We start from the raw sequence: 25549 nt of genomic DNA, 5'->3' as shown, positions 1-25549 counted from the left end.
TCCTGTATTTCTTATATCCACATATAAGCCCAATGTACACCCAATGTACAAACAAGATATGTCTTATATGGCTCATGGCAGGATCTGGTCATTATGTAGCTCATATCTCACTGTCATACTGTCATACATGATGCCTAGCTCATATTATTATCAAAGCATTAATTAAGAACTAACTATAATAAAAATTCTGCAAGAACTTGTGTAAATGCAAACACGTGAAATTAGTATCACATGTAATGTGATGTTATGGAATTTAACTATGGCAATTAAGTGAGCGGAGATGGAAAGCTATGATGGCTATACAATTTCAAATATTTCTTGTATGAAGTGAGTGGTAAAGAAGAAAATGTATAACAACATCACTCGTGTTTTTCTTTTATTTTGTCAATCAAGCCTTTTTTTTGCAATGTCAAGTCACTTCCACACATTCACATTAATGCAGTTTCTAAATGGCTGAAAGGTCATTAGTCTAAATGTAGCAAAAAAAAGTAATCATCATCCCATATCTATCTGAGCATTTCACTGTGGTTAATTAATTTTAACACAATGTCAACATTTCCGTACACGGTTTTAACGAAGACACTTGTCTTTAATTTGAGATACTTGTACAGCTCCGCTACAGCGTCGCGTGCGAATGACGTCATCAACCGCGCTGGGCCGCTTGTGGATGACGTCATTCACATGCAGCTGCGATCGTATCTTTCGCGCCGAAAGATAACGGCTGGGACTAAGTAAAAAGTAGTAAAAATGGAGACATAGCGAAACGCTGATGTCTCCATTTTTACTGCTTTTTACTACTTGAATGGACTGAGGGTGATGATAGTGGGGCGCATAGTATTTTGGCGATTGACTGTGTCCGGAACTTTTCAGTTCAAGATTTTTTTGCCTCGACTAAACAAAACGAGAAGCTGGTGGAATGGCGAAACGGCCGCCAACCCTGGCCGGTTCACCCAGCCAAATTGACGTGGCAAGTAAGTTACGTTACATTCTTTATGTATATATTACATTAAATTTGGCTCGCACGTAAAGAAGTGTAAAATGGATCTTGTTACCTGACTAGCTTAGCATGCTGGCTGTTAGCTACATTAGCAAACATTAGCTATTTGCTAATGTTAATGTTAAGTCTCTTAATTCGGCAGGGGAAGACCGAGAAGGCTTAAAAAAAGGTAACTGACTGCACCAATTGGTGCTTTAGTTTAAGTTATCTCCCCTCTCTTGTTTCTTAATGTGTATGTTTGTAGGTTTGTAATTGTGTCATCTATGATGATTTAATGTGCTTTGCCAAGATATATGTGCAAGGTGGTGTAACGCAAGTTAATAAGAGTTGGGCTAAAAGTCAGTGTCTTGTGGGTTGACAGTAAAAAGGGAGGGTCTTCCAAAAACAAGCACCAGGAGGGTGAGAAGCAGGAGGAGGGTCATGACAGACTTTCAAAGAACAAGGTACACTACCTGTCTGCATCCTGTGTGTGTGCTGTTACATTACATTACAATACATTCATGGTTCCTCTGTTTCTCCCTCTCCCTCCAAAGGTTGTCGTGAAAAAGAAAAATGTTTCTAAATACGAGACAGGAGGAGGAGGAGAAAGTGGATGATGAGGCGCGTCATGACACAAAGAACAAGGTACACTACCAGTCTGCATTCAGTGTGTGTTATTAACTAAGCTATAGAGATTTTTATGTTTGGATAGTTAGTGGTAATATGTAATTTACTTGCCCCACATGCATAAAATTGTTGAAAAGATGTTTTTCTTCTCTAACAAGACTGCGGCAACAACTAAAAACTCAGCGAAACCACAGGTGAATAACATTATGTAGTAAGGATGAGTATAAACTGTATGCTTTGTAGGATCCAATTATGGCACTTTTCCACTGCATAGTACAGCATGGTACGGCTCGCTTTAAATGGTACCTGGTCTGTTGATGTTCTAAGCGTACCGTAACGGTACTTTAAACGTGACATGAACACACTGAAGTGGTACTTCTGCAGTGGAAAAGCAACTCAGTTAAAGCGAACCGAGCTGTGCCGTACTGAGACGAGTCGTACCACGCAGTGGAAAAGCAAAGCGAGCCGAGCCGAGGCGTTACATGCAGTGGAATAAATCATGTTTGTGTGCGGGCATACCATCGCTTTTTTACTTGCTATTTTTGTATTTCCTTGCACCTCAAGAAAATGTGATGTGTGTGTATATATAAAAAAAACTCTTGCTTACTCCACCTTCATTTTACCCGCCTTTCATAATAATTTTGAAATATTACTTTAAGGTGGGAAGCCAACCAGAGGGGACGGGGAGCAGCTGGTTGCCCTGGACAAAATTAAAAAGGCAGCCATTATTGGTGAGTAAATGCATAAAGTGTTGAGAAGGGAAAACAAAACTTTTAAGACTTTATAAGTTCACCACTTTAACCATAGCCTACTTGTATCAATGTATATTAGGCATCAATGGAGACTGGATAAGGTAGGGCACCCATTATTGTTACTGTATCTGCTTAGCACCTATAATACTAATTCATTGCTTGCTCACTTTTTGATCCCACCTTTCCTTTTCTAAAGCCACATTTCTGGGGTATTGCCCTCAATGTGCTGTAAGGTGTGTAGTCCTCTATTTTGTAGAACATATATTGTTGCAAATAACCTCATGGCATATTGTTGTTGTCTGAAGTGTTCATAAATAATATTCACCCCTCCTTCACCCTTAATCCCCTCTGTCCTGCCTTATTTTGTCTATGCCGGTAATTGATTTGCTTGATTTTAATGCATACCTTCTTCAAGCGTGTGTGTGTGTGTGTGTGTGTGTGTGTGTGTGTGTGTGTGTGTGTGTGTGTGTGTGTGTGTGTGTGTGTGTGTGTGTGTGTGTGTGTGTGTGTGTGTGTGTGTGTGTGTGTGTGTGTGAGAAACAAAAGGTCTTGTTTGCTCAAAGCCCAGCCCAGAGAACACGGAATGTGTTAAAAAGTCAGGATTTGTTAATTCAGAACAGATGGCTGAATGCCATTCGCTCATTATTGTTACAATATTATTATATTGTCTAATTATTTTTGTCTTCTCTAGATGCTACATTGAAGAAATGGCCGGCAGCCAGCCGAGGGCAGATAGGAACAGCTATAAATTCCAAGCTCGCAGAGATGCGAAGATCCATGAAATGTTTTTTTTTTTTTGTTGTTGTCATTTTTGTACATTTTGATAGTCCTTAAATAAATAATGTAAATTTCCACATTTTGGGCTTTTATTTTTGTTTCCTAGTTTGGATTTTAATAATTTTACTTATAGGTGGACATATGTGCATATATGTACCTATATAGGTACATTTATGCATGTATATATATGTGTACATGTATGCGTGCATATATGTGGGCATATATGTGGGCATATATGTGGCGCATGTATGCGTGCATATATGTGGGCATATATGTGGGCATATATGTGGCGCATGTATGCGTGCATATATGTGGGCATATATGTGGCGCATGTATGCGTGCATATATGTGGGCATATATGTGCATATATGTGGCGCATATATGTGGCGCATATATGTAGCGCATATATGTACATATATAACATATAGGAAAACGGCCAATTTTATATATGTCACATATATATATGTGGCGCATATATGCGCGCATATATGTGACGCATATATGTGGCGCATATATGTACATATATATTATAACATATAGGAAAACGGCCAATTTTATATATGTCACATATATCAATTACCTATATCAAAACATATATTAAAACATATATGTTTATATAGGTTCTTTCCATGTGGGACTGAATACCACCATCGCCTTTGTTGTCAATCAGTAGTATTACATGATGATCAATTGGTTACATTTTCATTTGTCTTCCTTAGCGTAGTTCCCAAGTAATATAATACCACCTACCATCTTACCACTTCCACTCTGATGTCCTGAGGTCATGACAGCCGTTAGGAGAAACCAATTGAGGCCAATCTTTCAAACTGGCTGTGTTAAGATTTGTGAGTATTAGTAGTGTGCTTAACAAACCAGTTATGTTCAATTCACATGCCCTGTCCGCACAAATGCACTTAAGCGCGTGAATGTGAGGATGCCCGTGTGTTTGCACTAGCCTAGCCTACGTGTGTGTGTGTGTTGTGCCTCTTCCTGCAGCATGAACACACCTACAGTGCAGACAGCCGGTGAGTTAAAGGGCTTGCAGACAGTCTTCTGAGTGCTCTCTGTGTCTTCCGCTTTATCCATCAGAGTCGTGAGGGAGAGCTATGAATTAGTCTCCTTCACTCAGATTTATTAAAATGATTTACAGTCACTGTCAGCTCTTGGCACACATAAACTGCATTTTTAAAATAAGAGCACTTTGCAACTTGAGAGCTGCAGAGAAATTATTGGGGAAATGGTGCAGACACTGAACAGTTTATATGTACAACACTGTACATATAAATGAACGCATGATGCATGAAACAATTGAAAAGCTTGATAATTACACTCCAGATAATACAACAGATTTCTCCTGTATATGGAAAACCCATCAGACTGAGTTCTCCCCCATGAGAGTGATGCTTGACATACTGTAATAATGAAATAATTTATACATAATGTAAAGCTCTACTACATGGTTTTGCTGGTGGAGCTGACTGTGTGGTGGCATCAATTTATCCTAATACCTAATTGCTAAAAATATTGGCCAACACCGAAAGGCATTTGCAGTTGGAGAAGATCACATTTCCATCAACATTAATACACAATCTAAATTTAAGTTTGGTAGGAAATGATTTTAAATGCTGTATATACATGGGATGCAATCGTCCAATAAAACTAAAATAAAGAAAATCGCAATAATAAAAAGACAAGACTGTCTGGCTGTCAGAAGCAAACAGGAAACAAACATCATCTTCCACGATGCATTCCCCAATTTGTTTACCTATTCATTCACCACAACTTTCTCACTGTATGCACTTTAAGTAATTTCACGTTGTTTATTGTGGTTTTTGGGCTCTACATCACAATCAGATTGCTCTTTATCCACTCAGGGCAGTGTTTAGCAAGGATCTGTTTTTGATCCTCCTCCATTTTCAATAAAACCACCGCAATGTAATGCGATGTTTAAAGAGTGAGGTTATGTCATGTATTTCTGTGAGATGAAGTTGTACACCAATGACACATTGTTGTCAACATCATTGATTCCTATCACTTGGATCATTTTATTTTTATTGCACAATGCCCAAAATATCAAAAATCTCGACTACCACAACTAATCCTTGGGCCAAGATGTGTCCGAGTCTCCTAGTCTCACCCCACAGCCAGCTCCCATTACAACAAACCACACTCACCACGGGGCTTTGCTCTCACAGGGATGTTACATGTAACGAGTGGGACGTTTTAGTTGGCATTTTACAGCTAAAGAATATTGTGCAATTACAACGTAATAATGTATTACTCTTATTCTCTCTTATTCAAGTATTAGAAAATGACATCTCTAATAAAGTCTATCTGTATTTGGTGTTAATCTGACGGGTTTCGGTCTTGTCAAAGGTTGAACCTGCTGAAATCTTTTGGAAAGATTAATAACGAGGGACATTCGGGATTTTTTTCTTTTCTCCAAAAATTGTTTGTTGTCATTGAAAAAGGAAAAGCCATTTTCTGTCCAGCCACTGAGCTTGGCCTGGCCTATATTGATTTTTGCTCCAGTGGGCAAGAGGGAACTCCCACAAAATGAATGACCAATGGAAAATAATATGCTGTTTGAGGTAGAAGGATGATTAAGGCCCAGAACGATTGTCCATAACAGTAAGATTGTGGTGTAGCTCCACAAAAGCACAGCGTACTGTTCAATAAGAAATGAATCCACAACACTCAACCCAAAAATGCATTACCACCCTGTAAAATGCTGTGGCAGCACTGGGCCTCACAATTTCACACTACAGTGTTTGATTATTTTATTTTTGCACGAGTGGTCCAAAGGTATCTGGTTGCAGTTTGAGCATGGGAAGGAATCCTGCATCACCAGCAGCAACCAGGACACATCGGAGAGGGACAAAGCTTGTTGGAGCGTGCTGTTCTCGTACATGTCTGGAAAACAGAGTTCTTCAAAAGCACCAGATATGCCATGAAATGATGTCATCCAAGTGTATGGACGGAATAGCACATGGACGGATGAGATTTTGTCGTGTACTTTATTTTCTTTTCAGATTCCTGTAATGGCAAAATATAATGATGCCATAATGTTTTATTAGATTAATGTCTAAAACCAATCATGACTTTAATTCTGAGAAGTTCCAAGACACCAGCTGTGTGGGAACTATCTGAGCTGCTCTCAAACATTAAGAAGAAGCTTGCCACTGCCTGTCAATGTATAGTTGTTGCAGACCTCTTCTTCCTTGCAAGAAATGAATGGAAAATACAACTTTGATTCACAAGAGACTTTACAACTGATTCCCGATTGCATGAGAAAATCTTCCACAACATTCCCTTCCTATGCATCTCTATTTTCTATCTTCCTCTGGAGCAGCTATCCTGCCATAGCACTCAAATGAGGTCTACATTGTGCAGTCTTCAGAGCCGCAACACACAGATCGGTTCTGACACGCACATAAACACAGTCCCACTCTGACAGGGGCGAGAAGTTGCTGTACCCTCGACTCTTCCAGCCACTAACTCCACTCGCATGCAACTTCAAATGTCAGCTTCCTTTCTCCTCAAAAGCAACGTCAGCTCGGGGAATTAGTGGAATCTTAAGGCATCAATGTATTTACTTAGTATATTAAGTCAGTCTAAGCACATAAACGGTGCACACCATGGAGCAAAAAAATACACATACACATCAAGCGTAGACCAAGTTGGAAAATCTACACACACTGGGTTTTATTCTGATGCCTCTCTATGATCATAGAAGCCTTTGTTTGTGAAAAGGAGAAACTACTCCAGGGACAAGCAGTGCTCTCTATGACATTTGAAAAACCTACACAAAGGAATAATATATAACCGTGTCCTGAAGTCACAAAAGAGAGTAGATTGGATTTTAGATGGAATTATCATGTGGCACAATGTTACATCCAGGTTTCCTTTGGATGTGCCGAGTAGCAATTATCCACACAAAATGCTGAAAACATGAACAAAACAAAGCCAAAGTCCTGTCTTTAAATGATGAGTATCGCGCTTCCTATACACGTGGTGTGGTATGTGTGGACGAATCCATTGCTTAGTGCTTTTCTCCAACCTAGTTATGGGTGCTAAGTCTGCGGTTTTTGAGAGAGAGGGAGAGAAATGAGAAAGAGCATATTAGTTGTGTGAGTAGTCAATGAAGAGGTGTGACGTTAAGCTAACTTACAAAACTGCCGATAACATTTTAGTGAATGTCAGATGTTTCTGGAGGTTCCATCATTGGAAATGTATATGGTTCTAACATCAAAGTAGCAAATATCAATATTTAGTTAACTTATATTTTCTACAATTTTTTTTAACCTGTAAATTGTTTTTGTAATATGTAGATCTGTCTAAAATACTTGATTGGCCAATTTTTTTTTGCTGTCTCCGAAAATGGCCTCAGAAAAACTCAAACTAGTTCTCAGAAAGATGGTAATACAAGTACACACACACACACACACACACACAATCCATGTAGCACCACTTAAAGGTCATTCACAATTTGCTTCCATCTCCCTGATAAACTGGATTAAAACAGTTTTTCCCCACACACTACCATGCTCCCCGTGTCCGACCGTATATCACCTCGTCAATTCATCTCCCTTGGCACTGCAGCAGACAGGTGATGAAGTTTTTTGCTCACTCATAATCCTATTATTGCTGCACCTTTCTGCACTGGACCAAGGCCAAAACACATATTACACAAATAAAACATTAGACAGACAGAGTGGGGAGAGGGGGGAGGGGGGCGGCAAGGTGCCTGCTCCAACCTCTGGCGCCTTCCTCTCATGAAGCTCCGTTGTTGAAAGCAACAGACCAGGATGAGAGATGGTCCTTGACATTTATGTCCAAACCCAGTGGGGTCCAAATGAACATCATGGGATCAACATTTATTAAATAAATTTGTTAGACATACAAGGAATTTTACTTAAGACAGATAAGACAACATGCAAGAAAATGGAAGGTTAAATTTACAAATTTACAATTTGACTCTAGGGTACAAAATAAGGTTATGGGGTTGGGAGATATAACAATTTAAATATAAAGGATAAGAAGAAATTTAAATTAAAAAAATTAAAAATAAAAGTTAAAAGTGCACCGGCGGACAGATAACCATACTGTAGACAACTGTGTTGTGAGTGTATGTGTATGTGCATGTGGAGCGTGAAGGGAGTGACTGGTGGAGAGGGACAGTCAGTGGGGGACACGGGCAGTGATGCCAGTTACTGTAATCTGACCATTTTAACGAGTAATCTAATGTGTTAGTATGTCCAAACCAGTAATCAGATTAAAGTTACTTGTTCAAGTCACTGTGCGTTACTATTTTGTCATTAATAGTAAAATATATATTTGATTTCTTGCGTCTCTGGGAGTGAAGCCACGTAGTCTATGCAACAATAAAGTCACGTTTTCAGCACGAGGGTCACGTCACGTGTGCATACATAGACCTACCACGCAGGGACACAAACAACAATGGAGGAGGAGAGAGAGATGAGCTAAAATTATCCCCCGCCCTCCTGAAAAAGTGTGGAATAAAAAATATTTTAGGTCAGCCGAACCATCTGCCCGACTCGACTAGATGAAGTGAGTGTTGGCATAACAAGTTGTCACTTTTTATGTTGAGGCGGCGGGTGTTGTCGGCAGCTAGTGAATGTAACTAATAAAGTTGAAATCTAACGTAGTTACTTTAAAATCAAGTTATCTGTAAAGTAACTAATCAGATTCCTTCTTCAAAGTAACTGTGGCAACACTGGACACGGGCATATTGAGGAGACTGACTGCCAACAGGAAGGAGGTCTTGGTCCTGATGGATCTCAGCCTCCTGCCAGATGGAAGGGGCACAAACAGTTTTTTTCCGAGGTGAGAGGGGTCGGCCACAATCTTTCTAGCTCGCTTCAGGGTCCTGGAAGCGAAGAAGTCCCGGAGAGACGGCAGATTGCAGCGTGTCCCCCTCTCTGCAGAGCGGGTGATGCGCTGCAGCCCATCCTTGTCCTTGGCTGTGGCTGCAGCGTACCACACGGTGATGGAGGAGCAGAGGATGAACTCGAAGGTGGCCGTGAAGATGTGCACCGTCATCGTCTTTGGCAGGTTGAATATCTTCAGCTGCCTCAGGAGGAACAGCCTCTGCTGAGCCTTCTTGGCGATGGAGCTGATGTTCAGATACTGTACTGTTTCTTTTTTTAGACATTTTGTTAATGTTTTTGTGGTTGTAATAAGGGAGTGATGCATCTGTTCTGAAGGGATTCTTAGTTGACAAAGAAGCGGTGTATGCCTTTTACAGCTGCATTAAATCACCTTTTTTTTAATTTATTTTTTTATTCACCTTGCCATTTATTGGCCACTTGGTCATTACGGTAAGTTGGCGCATGTTTTTGAAGCAGAGTAACATGTTAGAAAGATTGCATATTAGATGTTACTGACTGAGAACAGATTATAGTCATTCCTATCACCAGACAGACATCAGGGATTTGGCAAAATATTTGAAAATATTTGATTCTCTTCAAGTTTTTAGATTCTTTCCATGTACAATATCTGTGCATGTCAATTGCATTATGGTTATGGAAAGCTCATTGTGATGAAAATAAATCTGAATATTTTCATGGTAAAATTTAGAGCATATAAAAACGTCGCACGAGCAACACAATATATTTTTAATTGAAGCTGGTGTCTAAGCCACACACTGCATGACCTGCTATAAAACAAACATTAACTGGTCTCAAATGTATTCAATCCTGTTTTCGTTTCCTAAAAAATGCAAGAAGCCAGTTCCCAGTGTGACCACCAGCCATGTATTATTAACGACGTAACATCAACAAGCGCTCAATCAAAACTTCAACAGTAATGTAGCACGCCACTACGGCAACAGAGAGGGAGCACGCTACCACCTGCATTGGTAGTCTTTCATCTGCACTGGAAGTATGTTGTGAGGTGCAGAGTTGTTCAATACAAACGTATGTCAGACGGATACAAACCTAATCATAAAACTCATAACATTGGCTCTGGTTTGACTTGGTAAATCCATGAAATGGATAAACGACTAGACTGTTGCTCAGCAGAAAGCTTATGTCATGTTGTATAATAATCTGCTACGGGCTTATCTAACTTGTACAGAGAGCGAGCATGAATAGAGGTTGGCAGTTGTTTCGCTGGCCGATTGTTGTACAGCCGGGCTGTATGAGTGACGTGGACCGGGCACAGGGAACCTGACCTTGGGTATCATGTACCGTGAGGGAAGGAAAGATAGGGAAAGAACAAGAAAAAAGGGAACGCGGGAGAGGACGGAACAGAGGGGAAGTAGTAGGAGACCACTCCCTAGGCCAAGTTAGAATTAGTGTGTCTGTCTCCATTTAAGTGTACACTCATACACCTAAATGGAGGCAGAGACACTAATTCTAACCGCAGTGGAGAAGCAGGTGTGGACGTACAAACATAGACAGAATACTAAGGATCTGACTGGGAGTCACTAAGGAAGACTGAGAGGAACAAAGGGTCTGGGTAGGGGGAGAATTCATGGTTGTGTTTAGATGTCATCTGCTAAGGTTAGCTTTGCATCGCTGGCAGCAGCAGTCTTCTGGGAGTGATCACAGCTCCGTCAGCCCAGACTCGAGCCGAGTGTCACTACCTGGGAGCAGCCATTCGTTGTAGCCGCCCGAACGGATTCATCTGCCCTGCATGGCTTCCATAAATTAACATTTACTCCTCCGTTTGCACTCCTCTGGCTCTCCATTGCTTTCCTCTGGTCTGTACATCTCTTGTACTCTCTCTCCCTTGCTGTTTTTCTTTTTCAGTTGCTCTCCCTGTACCCAATTTTCTCTCTAGCTTTTCCCAGAAAAAGCAGAGCTGCAGATCAAAGCAAGTCAAAGCATTCAGATGGATGGTAAAATTGTCACTGTGTGTTCCCCGGGAGATTCGTCCATGCAGTCAATATGTTAGAACTGCACTGGAAGGTCTGACGAGTAAGGATTTTAACTTCTAGAAGCAGGTCTATGTTCAGGTAAATTACCTGAGCTCATCACTCTTGGGAGAACTACATTGTGTGCTCATCAGAAAAAGAATAAAGCCATATTCTAGCTCAGATGGTCCGGGAGTTCTAGCGCCTGTGTGACGGTTTATACGTGGCGCTGCGGTAAGATTTTACCTCGAAGAACAATGAAAAGAACATCTCATCAATTGACATTAGCATAACAAATGTGACACATGCAAATGTTTCAAGACACAGACATCTAAAAATGCACATAGTAACACACAGGCAGTCTGTGCACCGTGGGCGCCTGCAGCCCCCAGGAAAGTTCTGCTCCGTTGCATGTGAATCCTTAGCCCAGCAGAGTGTGAATCATAGTCCAGCAGTCAGGTCAGTTAACCCTCTGTGAGTCTCCACGCACAACATCCATTCAGACGGACGGTGTGCTTCAACTTTGCTCTATATATAAACATCTTAATGTTGGGGGGAATTCAGGGCAAAGAAGAAGTGGCGATGCTTTTCTAAGCGGAAGTAATGCATGCATTTTAGTGCAACAAATGATTTTTGTGTGTTGTAACATAACATTTATGTGTCTGACATAAAAAAAGAACATTGCAAATTAGTAAACAGAACATGTTAATAAAGGTACTGCTGTATAAGGAATGTTCCAACATTCATCTACGTTATTGTAAAACCAGCCGCAATCATTTTAGATTCATGCAATTTTCCCTGAAAGGTTAATAACAATCATCCACTCTTTTAGCCGAAAAGTGAATCTAATCAGCATTCTGCAGGGACACCGCTCTCATTCACTGACGGATCCCATTCGATTTCTTAGTAATGGGCCTCTCCTTGCTTTCTCCCACCAAAAATCATAGTTTTCTGTTCTTCAATTATGTGTGGATTAGACTGCATCATCCCACACGGCTGTCCAGAGGTCTTGCTGAACCAGAATGTCAGTCAGGGTGACAGAAGCAGTCACATTTACATGCAGCGGGGCCAGCCTCCGTAACACAGAGCTGAGTCACGATTACAGGCCCCTGAAGAGGCAATGTTCATTCTGTCTAGTTGGGAAACATCTCTCCAGGGAAGCGACCTTAGTTGCTGACAAACACGCTGACCTTTGCATCACATTGTCGTTTAACACATCACATACTGCTCCATTGTACAACATTAAAGACAAATGCTCAACCTAAAGCAGCTTTTCTGCAGAAGGAAAACAGCAAACCCCTCAGACAAATGCAATAAACCACAAAACATTATCTTAACACTGCCGATATGATCAGAATTTAAAATGTGCTGCTTTTACGTTTCTGTCTCCCTTCATGTTACCCAGCTGCTCGTTTGGCACACTTACACACAAAAACACGCTAAGGATTAATGCCACATTTAGCCCACAATTGAGGGGCCCTGAATCATTTTAGAAATGTCTGGCAGATATATATTTTTTTATCTGGGGCGAATTTCTGCCATGTCAGAAATTGTCCTCGGTTGTCTTGCAGTTTGAACAGTTCCATGGTCCGATTTCCCATAAGGATGCTGTCAAATACATATCTAAAGGGAATGAGCCAGCTCTAATAGCACTACTACTTGAGGTGTTCATTGGGTCCATTTCAATGTTTTAACTACTAGGCTAAATAACCGAACAAAGCATAGAAAGGGTAATTTGAACTATACTCATATTGCAGATAACAGAATTCCAGTTTATATTCTGTATAGAATTAGTACCTCAAAGATCAGCCGCTTGTGTCCACATTAGGAATTGAAAAGGAACAAGTCCGAACCTAAAACACTGCCCCGAGCAGCTCTTACAATACGCTATTTCCAAAACACTTTGCTTTTCTAAGTGACTCTTGTTCAGTAAGTGCACCACAAATGTAAAATCACACTAAGTCACACAATAACACTTGGAATGCAGTCAAAGTCAACAGACAGTTTAGGACTCAAGAGAAGTGATTTCAAGAGGATCATTTGTTTTACGACTACGTGGCACAGCGGCTGCCTCCTGCTAATGTTGGGCCATTACCGTGTATCTGCTTGTTGTCTCCTGATTGCAGGTATCATGCCCTTCAAACGTGCATCAGCAAGTCATGCTAGTCAAGACTGAAGGACAACGCTGCCACCTCACTCATTTCTGTAGAATTGTGGTTAATGATGTATTTCCAGCTCTGAGTGCTCATCTGTGCGACCTCCCAGTAGATACGCCTATTTAGGGGCTACTTTCCTGACCTTTGCACAATATTTAATATAGCTGCGTGCTGATGTGCTGCCCGATGCTGCATCCACCTCGCCGGCCAGAAATCAGACGTTTTTATTCAGTTTGTGTTCAGCGGTGTGTGGTGCAAATGTATGTTCTTCCCGGGGTTAATAGCAATTATACAAAAAATCACATATATCTTTTAAAAAGATTTAAGCAAATAAGTTAGCTGAATGGATTGAGCTCTTTTCCCACCCATGGTTCGGAGGTGTAACAAGAATAAAAGAACAGAGTATATACTCACAGTATTTCGTCGTCGCGGTGACCTCTTAAGAAGCTGTTCTCCTCCTCGGTCTGTTGAGGCTTCCACAAGGCTGAGATCCCAGCCCCGCCACGGCCTCCAGCATAGAGGCTACTGCAGCAGTCAAAATAAAATAAAACTTTTTGGCGAGTTTGGTGGGCTTCTCTGCAGAGATAAGTTATGCAAGTTATAATGTACAACATGATCAATTTACCCAACAATTCAAAGGGAAAACAGGACTTGCTCTGCTCCGTTTACGTATGCTAGTGGATTAAGTGCCAGGCCTGGACTGGTAATCTGGCATACCGGGCAAATGCCCGGTGGGCCGACGCACTTGGGGGCCGGTCGATAGGCCTATACGATTTTTGATTTTTTCGTTTTTGACCGGCCCATAAAGCAGGGACAGCGGCCCATTGGTTCATTTTCCATACTGACACTGGGCTGGCCCAATCATCTCTTAGAAGGCTTCACCCCTCCCTCTCCGTGTGTCAGTCAGATGCATTCAGTGGCTCGGACCCAGAAAGAAATCTGTTCATCAGGATGGAGAAACAAAAACGTAAGAGCAAGGGGGGTGCGGAGAAATTGCGGGCCAAAAAAATAAATAGAGGTTGATGCCTCAACATGTTCAAAAATAACCGACATGTTTAGTGCTGTAGCTTCAGTTGTCAAAACTACTACAGTACCTGACGACAACATAGGGTTGCCAACTCTCCCAACCCCAAATCAGGGACACTTTCGCAGGCTGATGGGGGTGGGGGGGGGGGCTAGCGGTCGACGGGGGGAGGGGGGTGCTAGGGCTTGCCCAATCAATTTTTTCTTTGCAGCTCCAGCACTGCTCATTTCCACAGAGAGGACAGCTCTCACCCGGCACCCGCGCGCACACTGGTCTGATGCGTCACACAACTTCACAACAACCGGGAGTTTTTCGCGCGTCATTGACTTAACAGGCTGTAATTGGAAATTGGGACTGGTGCTGTCCCGGCCGGGACAGATCAAAATTGCCCGTAATTCGGGATGTCCCGGGTAATACGGGGCGGTTGGCAACCCTACCCATGGAGGAGGAGAGGTGACTAGCCACAACGATAGCGGTGCTTGCGGCTCGCAGGCAGCAGAGGAGAAGGTGCAGCAGGTGTCTGAGTCTGACAGTGAAGTCAAGGAGGGGCAGAGTGAGCAGGAGAGTGTCATTGAAACGGTAAGCAAGCAGGTAGCTACATGAACAGGGAGGGAGTGTTAATCAGGGAGGGTGCATGAGGATAGTGTGTGTGGGCCTGGCTGGGCCACAACCAAGATGATGACGATTTAACAGTTACCTCAATTAATGAATATTATAATACGGCAACAGACATAATTGTTGTTGGTTCTTGCTATTATAAAGGCTGAGTGTCAGGTTGTCATTTGTCAAATTGTCACTTAAAAGTTACTGCAAAGGCCACTCAGCTAAAGTCAAATAACACAGCATGAGCTATTTTGCACTGTTTTTGTAGCTAGCAGAGTTGAGAGTTCACTTATTCAATTGCAACTTGGGATATTATATATATTACATATTCTAATGTAACCATTTAAAACTCATAACGGCCGTCGACTGCCTTTCTTAAATTTAAAAACTTAAATGATGCCATTTGATTATTTTAATTATTACTCGCCCACAACGAGTTACACGTTAGAAGAGGTAGCTAATGTATGTTATTTGGGGGTTAAAAACCCACTTTGCATTTTGAAAGCTGTATATTCAACTAACTAGATATTTTCTAATGTTTCTTCTGAATTTCCAATACCATCAATATGCAATATTACGGCAAGTGAATACTCTAAATTTTTTATATATAGAGGTAAATGTTGTTTGGTGTCATATTTAAGAGGTGTTTGTGCTCTTTAAAGGGATAGTTCACCCAAAAATGAAAATTGTGTCATCATTTACTCACCCCCAAGTTGTTTCAAACCTGTATGAATTTCTTTATTCTGCTAAAAAGATATTTTGAAGAATGTCGGTAATCAGACAGTTGATGGACCCCATTGACTTCCATAGTAGGAAAAAAAATACTATGGAAGTCAATGGGGTCCATCAATTGTCTGATTACCGACATTCTTCAAAATATCTCATTACCGTCCACGGCACTTACAGTAGTTCTCAGCTTTGTATGGGTTTTTGGGAACGGAACAGTAGATATGCTTATCTACAGGGACCGCAAGGATAGTGTACTAGTTGGTGGTTCTGTCCCACCGATTGTGGTGGGCCGGTCTGAGCAAAAATGCCAGGCCCCTTTTTTTTGTCCCAGTCCAGCCCTGTTAAGTGCCAACAGTGAGAGGCTGCAGGGGTGACGAGCTCAGACAGATCCAACACGTCTTCTCTGCAGTACACTACACATTGACATTGGATACCTGTAGGTCTGTTGTTTTAGTGGAGTTACAGCAACATTATACAACATTTATTCCAACAATAACATATTGTGTTGTTGTGGCAATACATTTGACCAGTGAGGTTTGTCTATTCAAAAACGACACGTCGCATTTGAGACTGCGATGCACAGCTGAATCCAATAGGCCTCAATCAGAGCAGGTACTGTGGGGAAAACACAGGTGTTACCAACGACACCAACGATGGCTCTGACCTATGCAAGCGAGCCATTGAGTCATAACAGGGTGATAGTGAGCCCGCATGAAACTAAAGCAGCTACAGGGAATCATGCCTTCAATTATTTACACGGATGGGAAGAAGGTCTAGATTGTGTCCAAAGTACCGGCCTTTTTACTCATTCATTCCAAGTATATTACGCATTCAATAGTTACTCTGTAGTTAGCAGTTAATCAAAAATGTTTAATGATTCAGGGCACTACGTGAAGTATTAGTACACAAGATACCGCACACCTGTTGAATGACAGAGATTAAACAACACACGGTTGAGAATAAGCCTTTATGGTTGTATCTGCATACCAGTAACTTGAGTCAGTAAATCAAATAGACATTTAAAAAAAGGGGGAGAACAGTTATTCATGAAAGATATATTTGGCGTGAGATTAGAATCAGTGCCACTTCCTGTAATAAAAACAGCTTTAAAGCATCATAGTGCTTTAGGAGTTTGCTCCAAAGCTGAGCTAAGAGTTTGTATTTGACCATGCAGCTATATATTGGGTTGGTGGGTTATTTTTTCTCCAAACATGAGAAAAAAAAATGTATTCCCGATGCTACATCTGTTTCCAGCGACAAGCTGTGCTGATGTGAGTAACAGTGAATGTGGTTGTGGGCAATTGTCTTTCCATTTCTGTTGTTTGTCTACATTTGTGTGACTGGGTGGAAAGCTGTGTGATGTGATAGCCGGCCGGCCGAGGGCTGTTGACCTTGGAGGACTACCTTCTGGCAACAGATCTGCTTCCTCCATTGATTTTTATGTTCATGGGTGGGTTATTTGGGTTTCTGCCCTCGAGTCTCATCTTAGCAGCCACCAAGGTCGGCCCCGGAGACGAGGAATCTGCTTTTGTCTCCATCAGTTTCACACTGTAAGTACATATGGGTGTGTTGTCTGTAGCCTATAATCTGTCAACTCTTCTGCTAACTCCACTGGAGCTCTGCCTCTCATGCTTGTTTACCAAAGCAAGAAAATGTACTAAATAAAAAATGCATTTTAATTCTATTTTCTTCTTCAGCAAGGAGTGTTTTTTCGCACTAAATGTACCCTTCACAAATGCTAAGCATTTACATCTTTTGACAATAATATCTTTAAACATATTTATTAAATATCAAAGTATAAAGATTCTAATTCTGTCCATGTGATAAGGACGTTATGAATGATTATGCACACATTGACTGTCTGATTGAAGTAGTAAAACACATATTGTAAGTCTCCAGCTAAATTAAATATAATGTCAAATATAGCAATATATCAGGTAGTGTGTTAGCAACTGGATTCGAATCCAGGTCTCAGGACAATGCACACTCTACCTGATCAGTACAATTAATTTAATGTTCTAGTGCACATGCATGTTTCATGGAGAAAGAAATAGAGTAAGATAAGGATGCAAATAGGAGACTCATACAGCCCTTTTAGAATCTAAACGGGTTCAAAATCTGACCTTTAAAACACTCCGTGGTTGCACTAAGTACCACCTTAGGAATGAAACCGCCTACTTTCATGATTATAGTCATAAGTTCAACGCTCCCCTCAAGCTAACACTTGAATGATACATTGCGCTTTTGCTCTTTCTGTCATAATTCACCCTTAAAAAACACAACACACACGTACACAAATACAGTCCAAATTTTGCACATGGATACGTCACAATCTTTTAAAAAAAAATGTACATACTGGCTTCTGTCAACATGAGAATTAGCTTCTGCTGGTGGATACCCAGAAACTATATGTAGAAAAAGTGATGGATGGAGCACACTATTGGACAACATGTCATCTGATCTAACAGCAGGACCTACGACTGATCAGACAGAGGATGAATGTATACATCTTGAGTATCCAATCAAATCCCAAGGATGACGAATTGACCTCCCCACCATACCTCACAAACACGGATCATAACTCTTGACAATGCCAACTGGATAGACTTGTCTCACAGGGGAGAAGCTGACCCACCTTTGACCTACTTCCACCGAGAATCCTCAACAGGCAAGATGTCCCCATCCCCCCATCCTGCTCCTTCCCACCCTGCTCTGTCCAGTTGAGTCCAACCCCCATTTCCCACCTGAATAAAAGCTGCCTCAGACAGGGACGGGGGAGTGGGACTAAGCAAAGATCAAACAAACAAAGGCTGACCCATGAGTTTCTGGTCATGAGTTGTATTTTGAACACCTAGAGGTAACATTTAGTCCATGACTACTGAGCATATTTGCAATGTTCATGCAAAACTCAAAAACACAATGTTCTTGCACATTCAAAAACACATTCAAACATACGAGGTACAATTGGACAAAGAGCGGGCTTTGTGTTTTATATAAGCTAAGTGCATTAAAGAAAAGTATTAGTGTCCAATTTCCATTTCACTCTGTTGAAATCTATCTGCTTGCACTGCCTTTTGGAACAAAATCGGTCAAAACACAGTTGCCAAACGACATGATCAATAGCTTTTACACAACATCTATTGTAAACTGAAGTTTGACATTCACTCGCAATTGATCATTTAGACAATAGCATTGTATATCTCTAATATTCTATAGCCAGTTTAGTTCATTTTTGTGTACGAAACCTGACCTACCCTGGACCAAACAATAACCTCCTTTTTATACTTTGTCGGTATGTTTGTGTTTATGTGTGCGAGGGGGCAGGGAATCAACGTGACATATTGCTGACTGAAGCACGCCAGTAAATGTTGGTTCAATAATTAACAAGGTCCTAAACCTGCTGTCTGTCCCCCCAAGACCTCCTTTGTAATTTGTCTCTCCTCAAGCTGTCCTTCCCAACTGTCACACACACTCACGGCTGCAACTTCTTTCTCTGTTGATCAATCTTTTATCCTCAATTAGCCATAACACTGGGTTTGAATGCACTCATGCATCTATGTGCATGGTTGCATGTATGCATATATGTGCAGAAACACTATCTGCACATGCACTACCCCCACAATGCTTCTCAAATAGTCCTTCTATATGTTCAACACAAGCTTCCATGCATCTGCACATCCCTGCACATGCACTGCTGTCGTCTTAACAGGCAAGAACGTCCACGCTGCTCTGCTGTTTGTTAAAATTGCACTTGATACAAAATACGGTCAGAGTCAAGCATGTAGTGATGGAGGTTATCGCACTCGTTGGAAATTGGTAATTAAGGTTTGGCTGGGTTTGAACTGCCCTACCACTCATAGGGGACATCAGAAGGGATCAGCTGTCTGAGGCTGTACAGGGGGACCAGTCTTTCCCCACAGGGCTTCTCTCACACAGCGGTGCCAAATAAACATGCTGCCATCTAGTGGATACAGAACGGCCAGTACAGCAATTGATGCCTGATCATTTAGAAATTAAGTAACCTACCAGATGTACAGGGATGACACTTTGCTTTTTGTGTCAATTAAAGCATTATTTACTGCCTGATAAATGATCCATTGGTAAGAAGCATTTATCACTACATTTAAACTACAGGTTTCCGCTTTTTCTTTTTTAATTGAAAGAAGCAACCTGACAGAAATATGACATTTTGCTTTATTATAAATATTATAATCTAACTTATATTGTAGTTATACGGACTAAGATATTTTTTCCGAATCAAAAAATGAATGGTAACATGTTACATGGAATTACTGGTACTTTTGAAAATGAGATAGAACACATTAGTACATCACAATTTAACCTTAAGAACCATATTTTTATGTGGTTATGATCAAGTATTTCCATGTGCATTATAGTGTCTTACATGGTTCAGTGACACAGCTTTAATCAAATCAGTTTTGTTCAATAATAATATCATTAACTAATTGATCATTTTTATGGGGCTGAAAGAAAAATAGAAATCATTTAACAAAAAAAACATAATGCATTAAGGATGTGTTGAATTTTAAACACATATTTCAAAAATTAATTTGCAGGATGAAAATGGAGAAAAAGACAAAACGAATAGAGAGGTTTGGCCTGAAGGTGGCAGCAGAGCTCTTGACTCAGCGCTTTTGAACAGTTTAGTCTCCGTTTGTTGAAATTTCCAGTACAATGTTAAATGTCAATAACATTTTAATCGGAAACAACTGCTGCTGAATAGAGGAGAGAATACTTTAGTGTAAAAAACCTTCAATGGCAGAAACAAAAAAAGATCACAATAATGTACAGTGGCTTTCAATCCTACTGCATTTTAATCACTCGTACAGCAGATGGTGGTCCAGCCCTTTTGAAAGAATGAGATTGAGCACTTACACTGCTGCCTTGAATACAGACCTGTGACATGATGAATTATTACCGTATAACTTGTATCTACACAATAGTAAAACTGATGGTTTCCTTTGCTTGTGTCTAACACTGTTTCTAAACAATTACACTAACCAACTCACCTCAATATTTTTTGTGTTGTATGACCATTTATGGCAATGCAGGGGCAGTTTGTTTTTCTTTGAAGATGTCTTACATCACGCATTTTTGGAATTTGCTTTTGCTTTTATTTTGTAGCAATATACGGCACACGCACGCAGTGAGTGTTTATTCCAAATGTGGAATACCACACATTATGACAATGGCTGAAAATAAGTCAATAACTACTGTCTAACCTGTATTCATGCACTTGAAAGTCGACTCCGCCCGTGGGAATCAAAGTGGTGCTTTCTTTATGTGCATTGCAACTGTCAGAACCCATCAGATCATTGCTCCACAATGTAACCTATCATCAAGCGTATATCATATTGCACAGAGACAAACGCCTCCGTAGCTCAAGCAACGTCCTCACACACAGACACACACAGGGAGGGACTCACAAATAAAAATGTAAGTGTCCACGGAACAGTGTCAGGCATGCTGACACTGGCACACGCCAAAAGAAAAATCTTGGCCTGGCTAATGGAGAAAGGGAACCAATGCTCCCAGTGTCAACAGGCCGAGACACACCCCCTTCTCTCTCAGAGGGGACTTAATTTTTCTCGTGTCACCTTTCTGCCAGAAGACACTGATACCAGTTCCTCCAAAAGCTGCTCAGCCTTGCTGACATTGCTTAACAAAAAGCACTGAATGCATGCGTGGAATACACGCTGACCATTAACAGGAAATTACATCATCACAGGGTTCGCTCGTTGATGATGCTCAGGCAAAGAAGGGGAGGGGAAGCAGAGCGAGGGTGTTATTTAGGTGTGTGTGTGTGTGTGTGTGTGTGGAGGGTTGGGGAGGGCAGCGCGGTCACAGGTGACTGTCATGTTTAATAATGATTATCACCACGCACCTGCGCCCCCACGCTAATTAACTGGACGCATATGCAAATGAGTCGGGGGATTTAAAAAAAAAGAAGGAGAAGAAAAACAGCTTCTGGAGTGGCAGTGAGCGGTTGTTCAGCTGCTGGATTTGATTAGGATAATGAACGGTCAGCGGTGGAGGCCCCGGTGGTGGTAAAAGGAGGAGAGATAAGGGAGGATATTCGGGTAAGAAGGGCGGAAGGAAGGAGTATTATAAATAGAGGGAGTGGGAGGAGGAGGAGAAAGAGAGAGAGAGAGAGAGACATCACGGTGGTCACATAACGGGAACAGGTGGACGAGTGCCCTGTTGACTGAGGGAATAAAGGACGCATGGAGGAGGGAGATTGTGTGTTTCAGCTCAACCAATCCAAAGTCTATGTTCCCATGTTAGAAGGCTCAAGGATTTCACAGCGTAAACACCGCTCCATCACTGATTGCTGTTATGTATAATTATGCATTCAGATTATTTCTAAGGGACAAAATGGTGTTAGTGAGAGCAGCTGTCATTTGTATTTGCACATACCGGCAGACACATTTTATACCGTGTTGCATAGTCAGAAAACTAATCTACGGCTTCACTTCCCTGACGACTGAGAAGAAAGAGATGCATATAAAGGAGAGTGAGCGCCGTAGAAACCCATTCATTTTTTCCGAATGCATTCCAAACACGGTTTCTATATCTCAATGCTGTGATCCGGCGCGTGCATGCATATACACCTACCTTTAACAAAGCAAATTGCAGTTCATCCAACTCGATGGCCCCAATCTCAGTCGGGGGAGGCAGGCTCGTCACTCACACAGATAAGAGTGAATTAGGGTCCCGCTCTGGGTTTTACATTTCAATTTAGCCTCCGGCTTCAGAGCCATTAGTGGCCTAATCTAAAGCTTGGTCCGCAGGGTTCTCCTTTCCTACCAATCGCAATATTGTTTTATTAACTTTCCTGTACGCCGGAATGAGACGCCAACAGATTTATTACTTTGCATTATATTCATATTATGGTTATTTGTGATAGGAAGATCTCTTATTTAAGAATGTACAAGTAGTCAGTGTATTTATATTGTTGTGTTGCTGGATCACCAACTGGTTGGTTTGGGCGAGCAGAGCAGAGCATGAGAGTGTAATTGCAAGTTGATAATTTGCCTGGGCATGAAGAATGACCAGGACAGCACTCGCCAACAAAGCGTAGAGGAGGGAGGGAACATTGTGCAGGTGCAATGTCAAAAGTGGACTGTAACTCTCTTAAGATAACTCTCTGCAGATCATGCAGTTTTTCACATTGCGCAGAAAACCCCGATAAACGTTTAGCCTCTGGTGTTACTTATACAGGGTTTGAAAGAAAACTGTAGAAATCTAAAAAAATAAAGATAAGTAAGCAACTGTGAGAGGAGCTGATAGAATGCATTATGTTGTACACATTTACCTATTTTTTAAAATGATTAATACATACATTACTTTCATTGATTAGCCCGAATCTGTCAATGATGTCTTTAGATCAAGTTTATAAGCCTCCATCCCAGGACTTTGTGGTTTGACAACAGCTAACTTTTAGCTGTATTAACCCCTTGGCCCTACAGAAATCCGGCCTTCAACTTTGAAGGAAACCAGAAACATGACATGCTGTGACCACCGTGCAGTGAAGCAACACACGGGGTTGTTGGTGCAACGCTAGATGGCAGTTCACGATATATCCCATGATGCTGCTTGTCTACTGCCGCTGCTCGGTGAAGGGAAAGGTGAAACTTCTTCCCGGATACTCACTTTGATGCTCTGCTTTCTTAACCTCCCACCAAGGCCTCATCCCCTCGTCCCCCCTCCCGCCACCACCGTCCTTCTTCTCCACATTTCATCCATCCAGTCTGAAGCTGTAACTGTTTATTTAACTCTTTTGTTATCACACACACACACACACACACACACACACACACACACACACACACACACACACAGTTTTTTCATACACAGGTTGGGTCAGTAAACCCACTCTGCAGCCTTTGGTGTGGTCGGTATTCCTGAGCTCAGATAGTAATGCTGGCTGTGGGGGATGCTTGACAACATCAGAAAATGTGCGTGTGTGTGTGTGTGTCTATGAGAGGGAAAGAGAATGAAGGAGAGAGAGAGAGAGAGAAACTGGAGGAACATGTGGTAGTAATCTGAGTGTTTTACTGTCTGGCTCTGGTGGTGAAAGTGTTGGGCAGGGGCTACGAGCGGTCTGGATCGTGTCAGAAGCCGCCGGAGTCAGGTTACCCTGACAGACCAGACCAAGAGAGAGTACAGTGGGGGAGAAAGAGCAGGAGAGGGAGGGGGAGAGAGAGAAAGAGAGAGAGTCGAGGGGATAAACAAGTGAATGAGCGATGAGACTGGAAAGTAAGAGACTGAGGTGGTGGACTTTGGAGAGCCAACCCTCTGACTTATTCTGCCTTCCCTCAGGACATTTTAATCCCAGTCTATGTGTGTCTACTTGTGTGTGTGTGTGTGTGTGTGTGTGTTTGTGTGAACCCGGGCCAGTGGGCTCCAAAAGACAACCACTTGAACCAGCCCCAGCTGAGAAAACAAATGGCCCCGACTCCGCTCTTTTCTCTTCTTCTCTCCTCATCCAATTTTCATCTTTTTTTCCTCGACGATGGGCATTTAATCAAGTAAGGGAGCTAATCAAAGCCAGAGGAAGGCTCCTGAACCCTCAGCTATCTCCTTCTTAATCCTAAAGCTCTGCTTCTCATTTGCCATTGACCTCGAGGACCAGACTTGTCCAATGAACCTCCTGCCACAAGGACAGAGGGGGGAGTTGGATTGCTGGAGAGTTTGGCGGTTAGAAAAAGGTTATAGCATGTGCATTCATGTCTGTGTGTGTGTGTGTATAAATCCATATTCTAAGGCACAGTAAAGGGAAATGTCAACAAACCTCTTCAACTGTAGTGTATGAAACATTCAGAGGATGAGATGAATAGGGTTGAGGAATGAGGGAGTAGAGGGGAGAAGTGAAGAGGAGAGGAGCAGGGAGGATGTAGGAGGCACAGGGGGGGTCACAGGGGTTGAGGTGATAAGTCGCCTGCTGGGGAATTAATAGGGAGCAGATGGCGCTACCTTTACTAAATGTAGGGGTGTGGATATAAGAAGAAGACATTCATCAGTCTGTATTTGAGTGGAGTCTGCCGACGGCTGACGGGCCGACTCCCCCACCTGAGGAGGATTTAGCACATTCCTGCCTCACTGTGAACTGGGAGGTGTCGGCGGAACAGCAGAAGTTCACTGTCAGAAAGGGGGATTTTAAATTGTAATATGTGTATTTTTTTTCTTTCGTTCATGATGAAATGTACTGAGAGTTCTTGAAGGTGAAGAGGTTTGTTGTTGTCCCTTTGAATACCCATGGTTCTCTGTTAATGAGCACTCAAAGTAGATGAAAGAAAGAAATGTGCTTATCAAAATGCTTACCTATTTTGATCCGGTGCTCATGCTCTTATGATGTCTATCCTATTTCACATTCCAGGTTATCTCTGAGTCTGTTACAGATAATTACACACTGGGCTCTTACATCCTCCTGACAGATAACTAATTTGGGTTCTACGGCGGGTACAACGTGATATGAAACACTTTTCTTCTAAATGCCATCCTGAAAAGAACACAACCTAACTACTAAAATAGTTGAAAATGAAATGATTTTCTTTTCTGTCCAAATCTGAATGTAAAATGGTTTATTCGATTAAAAAAAAAGAACATTTTACAAAACTTAAAACAACCGTCTTCTTGAAATAAAAATCTGTAATCTATGACCTGTTCCACTCACTGTAATGTCTTCCTCAACTTGACCCAGTCCGAGTTATTTCTATGGATACAGCAATGGACCCAGCGGGACCGAGTGGGCCTATCGCTCTTATCACTTTAGTGATAATGACCGTCACATAAAAGATAACCTGGTGAACTCCACAAATGCCAGAGTGGCCCAATTAGCCACTATGCATTTCATACAATTTGCAAAGGGCAAATGTTCCCAAGCTGTAATTATGTACTCACATTGCCCACCTCGGGTGACCTGCCAACCAGTTTTGACGTCCATCCATTGTAGAGGTCGCCATGACATCGCTGGCAAAAACACAAAGAAAAAATGAGCTTGGG

The 25549-nt window shown here is 41.7% G+C and overlaps 1 long non-coding RNA gene across 4 annotated transcripts; it reads left to right on the top strand.

Annotated features, from left to right (window-relative positions):
- Positions 1–541: 541 nt before the first annotated feature.
- LOC134132770 (uncharacterized) lies at positions 542–3209 on the top strand. Of its 4 annotated transcripts, none has more exons than XR_009956963.1 (4): positions 542–971; positions 1359–1440; positions 1531–1621; positions 2263–3209. It is a non-coding gene; the product is annotated as an uncharacterized LOC134132770 (long non-coding RNA). The 4 variants fall into 4 exon arrangements; XR_009956965.1 differs by lacking the exon at positions 542–971 and having other exon boundaries at positions 1175–1440; positions 2263–2334; positions 2435–3209; XR_009956964.1 differs by lacking the exon at positions 542–971 and having other exon boundaries at positions 1175–1440; positions 2263–2588; positions 3047–3209.
- Positions 3210–25549: the final 22340 nt, after the last annotated feature.

Source organism: Pungitius pungitius, chromosome 9 (assembly GCF_949316345.1).
Source record: "Pungitius pungitius chromosome 9, fPunPun2.1, whole genome shotgun sequence".
Classification (NCBI taxonomy): domain Eukaryota; kingdom Metazoa; phylum Chordata; class Actinopteri; order Perciformes; family Gasterosteidae; genus Pungitius; species Pungitius pungitius.
Note: the sequence above shows the minus strand (reverse complement) of the source record. Positions and strands in the feature narration are given on the sequence as shown.